Consider the following 6,000-nt stretch of genomic DNA (forward strand, 5'->3'; position numbering starts at 1 on the left):
TTTTAGAATCCCATATTCCATCAAAATCTTTATGAACTGATAATGTTTTGTGACATAGACCCAAAATAGACCAAGGGGGTACACTTTTTTGCAACCTTACTTTTCAATTCCTTAAGTGCCAAGTTAATTTGACTAATTTGTATAGGTTTAAAAAACTCTTTCTTTAAACCACGCGCTAAATTTCATTAAAAGTATCAATTTCGGGCTCCATTTCACCATTTCTGTTCTCAGATTAAGGACTCGTGAATTTTTAAAAAACCAGTTGGGCCTACTTTTTTCATGCTAATCCTAAGGTTAAATGATCACATTGAAATACGTGGAGAGTTTTTATAATTATCTAGTAATTATCAGTTACTTTCACGCGGTTTCAAAGACATCTAACATAGTGTGTCTTTATACAATTCATTGTATTTTAAGACCATTACAGCTGTAAGTAATGATTTGGTGAAATACCAAAAAGGGGACGATTCAGTTTGATAACTCAAAACCATTTTTTTCTGGATAGAAGGGATTAACATTTATGCAATACAAAAACCAGTTTTGCTTCACAATCCTTAAAAAATTTCATTTGGTGAAACGAGGACTCTCTTTCAAACCCACAAAGAGCCAGAGATTAAGTTTAATGGATATGAGAAATTTTGTTTTAATTGCGTAGTTAAATATTAGTTACGATTCGAATTTTTACAAAAAAACTATTATAAATACGCTATTTTGAAAGAACATGAAATTTAAATCAAGTGCAATTATGAGCTCAAACTGAAGTAAAAATATCATAGAGGGTGTAACAACAAACGGAGAAGAATGTATGATACATGTGAGACGTATGACACTACTTTTAAAGCTAGTAATCAGAATGACGGATCTCATTTCAAGAGTAATAAAGCCACATTTTAATCGAAATAAGTGTTCTTCTGATCTGTTCATATCGATTAAATGTAATTCCAAATTGCAATAGACCATTTCTGTAATGCAATATATAAAGTAGACAGCAAAGAGGCGGGGCCGCCACATTAGGTTAGTTCCCTCGCGCCAAGAAACACCGCAAGCGGCAGTGTGCGTCTACTAGCCTCCCGCATGTAGCGAAGACGAGCTCCATCTGACGTTGCCTTTTGGCTCTCCTTAATATCGGCCCTTCCCCTGCGCGTTTTTTTCTCCGCAAGTATTTAATGGAATGGGCTATAACTTTAATTAAATTATAATTGATGGCAATTGCTGTGTTCGAAAGAGAGTCCTTGTTTCACCAATACTGTATCACCCTCAATTCACCTCTCTTACATTTACCACTTTAAAAGTATGTTAGGGACGATGTCTTTATGAAAGGAATCATGGGCTTGATACCCATTTCATAGTTGTCTTCTTCGAAAACTACTAGGGTAAAACCCCGAAAGAACGAAGAGAGGGAAAAACAACAAGAAAGAGGCAGTTCGGGTACACTAGCCGTCGAAGATAGTCGCGCAATAACTTGCGTGAAGATTAAACTAAATTATTTTCAGTAAAATTATTACAATTATTAACAATTTCAAACCCTGTCTCACAATAGTGAATAAATGCACCTTATTGAAGACTGCGAAGCAAAATTCGTTTATATTTAGTATACAGTGTGGAAAAGATCAGACCAATACCTTCCTTTGTGGAAAACCCCCAATCATGGTATATAGTGAAGGAAGGTGTTGGTTTGATATATATGATATTCAAGAACAAAAAGTAACTCGGGAACATAGCAAAACAAACTTTGTTGGTTATTTCTTGTACTTCCCTTATGGAAAATTACATTGGAAACCAATTGGTATTTTTCCTATTGGAAATGTATTTGAAATCGATTGTGTTTTGGACAAATACACCAATAGAAATTGAATTGGGTATCAATAGGCCTTGACCAATGGTGTCCCAAGAGGCAGTGTTGGGATATAATCTAATGGGGATTCAATAGGAATAGAAATGAATGGGATTGTTATAAGAAATAAACCAAACGGGATTCCGATAGGTAGAAATCAAAATGGGATTCCGATAGGTAATAATCAAAATGGGATTACGATAGGTAATAATCAAAATGGGATTCCGATAGGTAATAATCAAAATGGGATTCCTATAGGTAATAATCAAAATGGGATTCCTATAGGTAATAATCAAAATGGGATTCCTATAGGTAATAATCAAAATGGGATTCAGATAGGTAATAATCAAACTGGAATTCCGACAGGAAAAAACCCCTAAGGGGCTTTGATAAGACCTAAAACTAATGCAGTTGTACTAGGAATTAAAATCTGTGAGAGGAGTACAAATTAACACAATAAACAGATTTTGCACGTGAAGAGCTACCATTCTAATAGTGTAAAAATTAGCACCCTAGTATTTTATTACGGTTTTTTACAAAATAATTATTTAATCATATTTCCTAATAACAGCAATTTTTTGAGTTAAAGCGTGATGAACACCTTTCACAGCAACATCAATAAGATCAGGAGATAGTTTTTTCTGCTCCCCGTAGTACCTTACGCCACCTGGAAGATTTTGGACTTTGATATTATTTCCTTAAAATAATAATTATAAACTTACACTTTATTGACTGAATTTTTTGGGGGGTGAGGGGTGGCCTAGCTTCATCATATCTGGTATTTTTCATTCTATTAGAAATTACTCCTGTCAGGCTTCTAGTAGCAAGGACTGTGGTCCCCCATATCGTAACAGCCAAATTTTTCGTAAAAATTGATGGATTTTGGGCCATGAGACAATTTTCCCACTTGCATTTATTTAACAAAACGCCGTTTCCCAGATAAATCTGCAAAATTAATTTACAAATAGCTGAGCGGCAGTACTAGATTTAAAAATTTTTTTTACTTACATCCCAATAAAAGTATAAGCACTTTAGTCCATGCCTCAGTCTCTTCTTCAAGATATTTGTAACTGTGCAAAGTTTAAAATCATTCAAATGATTTGGTTTAAATCCCGTAATATTTTTGATGTTAACAATACCATGGAAGAAAGTATTTCTTCCATGACAATACGCTGTATGTTAGTTCCGGTGAACTTAACTAGAGCAAATAGGGGTTTCTTTGTCTTTGCTTCTTTTTCTTTGTCTTGATGACCAAGGCTTAGAATAAGGTTTTGTTTGAACGTTGGCGTTAAATACGTTTTTCCTTTGATTTTACCTATAATGATATAGTAGAATATTGCCATTAAAGTCAAAGTAATTTTTTAATAATAGTTGAACAAAAACATGATTTACCGATTGTGCTTGGGTTTGTCTGTGGGTAACGAGCTGACTCCTAGCTAGCAGCCTATCCGTTAAAATTCAAAATCAAACGAAACGATGCGTTCGTTACAGGAGCGGGGAGAGAGAGAGCATAGCCCACTCGATCACGCGCGTGACGACGCAAGCTGCTCGCGCTATAAAAGCCCCTTCAAACGGCCAAAAAGTGCAACTTTTGGATTCTTGGCGGGAAATTCGAAGTCTGCGAAAATTAACATTACGTTCTATGGGAGGAGGTCGGTTTTTTGGCCAGATCCTTTGTCCTATTGATCGAAATGACCTGAAATTTTAAAGTGACGTGTGTTTCGACGTGTTTTATTATTCTAAAAAGGATTCAAGCTTCTAGAGTGGATAGTCTTTTTTATAAAAATTATTTTCAAAATCAAAATGATGGGTTCAGTGCTAAAACTGATTATATCTTCGGATCTACTGGTCCAAATGTCCTGAAATTTTAATGAGAGGTGTGTTACAATCTATTCTATTATATTAAAAAGGATTCAAGCTTCTAGGGTGGATAACTATTTTAATTAAACTTGATTTCCAATGTCATAATTGTAAATTAAGTACTTAATGCACAATATCTTTGTATCTAATGGCCCAAATGTCCAGAAAATTTAATTAGAGGTGTGTTACAATCGATTATCATTATATTAAAAAGGATTCAAGCTTTTGAAGTCGATAGATTTTTTAATTAAAATTAATTTCCTATGTCACAATTGTAAATTCAGTACTTACAGTACTTACGGAAGTATATAATCATTCCGTTCTGGTACTTACAATTGTTTTCCACATTAAAAAACCAACCCCATTATATTTGTCCAAAACTTGCCTTTTAGGGAGTAATAGATTATAAAACCTAGACCTCTTGCACCAATTTTCTGAGATTTGTAAACGTGCAGAGGGGCAGATGTCACGAAAACCCTTGTGGTGATGCCCAGTTTACACAACCATTTTTGAAAGTTATCCTTACTTGTTGGGCGAGTTATTTAAAAAATCAATCAATTAAAATATAAAGTTTATCGTCAAAATAAGAAATGATAGGATCTTCAAGAAAAGTTGACAAATCCTAAAACAAAGCTTCAAAACTAAGATCAAGCACCACGCAAGAAGCTTCAAAATGTCATTGAACAAGCAGAGGATCGCTTTTTCCGACCGACCTTTTTCAGTTAGTTTCTTAATCATGATTTTTCTATGTTTAATTCTTTGTTTTTGTAAAATGTGTGATATTTTCAATACATTTGAACTAAAATTGCGTTTACATAATAAAGTTCTTTTGGCAGAAACACAAGGGTTCTTCTGAACTTTCGCAAAATAGGTGTGTTTTAGGCTTTAGGGCCTATAATTTTGTTTAATTATAAGATTTTTAGAGTAATGTTAAGAAACACGTTTAATCTAGGAAAGGGAGAGAAAGTACTAAATTTTTTTTATAAGCTAATTAGTTATGAATTTTTAACCAGTTTTAGATATAATCGATTGCAACACACCTCTAATTAAATTTTCTGGACATTTGGGCCATTAGATACAAAGATATTGTGCATTAAGTACTTAATTTACAATTATGAAATTGAAAATCAAGTTTAATTAAAATAGTTATCCACTCTAGAAGCTTGAATCCTTTTTAATATAATAAAATAGATTGTAACACACCTCTCATTAAAATTTCAGGACATTTGGACCAGTAGATCCGAAGATATAATCAGTTTTAGCACTGAACCCATCATTTTGATTTTGAAAATAATTTTTATAAAGAAAACTGTCCACTCTAGAAGCTTGAATCCTTTTTAGAATAATAAAACACGTCGAAACACACGTCTCATTAAAATTTCAGGTCATTTCGATCAATAGGACAGAGGATCTGGCCAAAAAACCGACCTCCTCCCATAGAACGTAATGTTAATTTTCGCAGACTTGGATTTTTTTTCAAAAGTCGCGCTTATACATGTAAACTGAATTCTTTGATCGGGCTTCTATAGCGCGAGCAGCTTGCGTCGTGATGCGCGTGATCGAGTGGGCTATGGAGAGAGAGAGAGAGAGAGAGAGTAGAGACTGTGGCGCCACCCCTGGAGGCGTGTGTCGACTGTCGCGTGAGAGAATAAGCCTAGGGCATGGAGCCTTAACACACACGTGGAGCAATGATAACGAGAGACCGGGATTTGAACAGTCTATATCGATTTTTTAACTAGTAGTCCCGTTATTATGGCTCCATGGGGTAGATAGAAATTGGCAAATTAAATTGGCTAATGCCGTTTTCCATTTGATGGTAGCAATCTTCCACCATGGACACCATGGAGCAATATAAAATTCAAAATAAATCCATTTAATGCAATTTTAAATAGACTTCTGCTGTCAATCCAAGTGAAATACTTAATTTTGTGTATTTAAATTTGGGGTGTCAAAATTCTGAACTGCCTATAGTTATTTTAAGGGAGTACAAAGTTGTTAATATTGGTAGTAATGGACACCCATTTCTAAGGATAGTGAAAAAGACGCAGAATATTTTGGTCTTTACCGTAAATAAGAAGCACTACATATCCCCTTTCCCAAATTTAGTTGAATCTAAGGGAATAATGTAAATTTAAATCCAAAAGTATTAAATAATTACACTTTCACTAAAATTTAAATTGAAAGGTTAAGTTGAAGCCTTTTTTAAGTTTCAGTAAAAGTTTTAATAAAGCACCATGCTAATAAAAGTTTCTTAAGAAATAATTATTTGCATATACCTATATCAAAGCACTAATCTTACCGAATTC

The 6,000-nt window shown here is 34.0% G+C and overlaps 1 long non-coding RNA gene across 1 annotated transcript; it reads right to left on the reverse strand.

Moving 5' to 3' along the window:
• Positions 1–2,391: 2,391 nt before the first annotated feature.
• On the reverse strand, positions 2,392–2,958 carry LOC149683490 (uncharacterized). The gene is made up of 3 exons (XR_016384212.1): positions 2,843–2,958; positions 2,557–2,779; positions 2,392–2,501 (listed from the first exon to the last, which is right to left on the reverse strand). It is a non-coding gene; the product is annotated as an uncharacterized LOC149683490 (long non-coding RNA).
• Between the last annotated feature and the right edge of the window lie 3,042 nt (positions 2,959–6,000).

The sequence above is a fragment of the Phalangium opilio genome, unplaced genomic scaffold (genome assembly GCF_054372755.1).
Source record: "Phalangium opilio isolate 3A_F unplaced genomic scaffold, DU_Popi_V2 ptg000037l_1, whole genome shotgun sequence".
Classification (NCBI taxonomy): Eukaryota; Metazoa; Arthropoda; class Arachnida; order Opiliones; family Phalangiidae; genus Phalangium; species Phalangium opilio.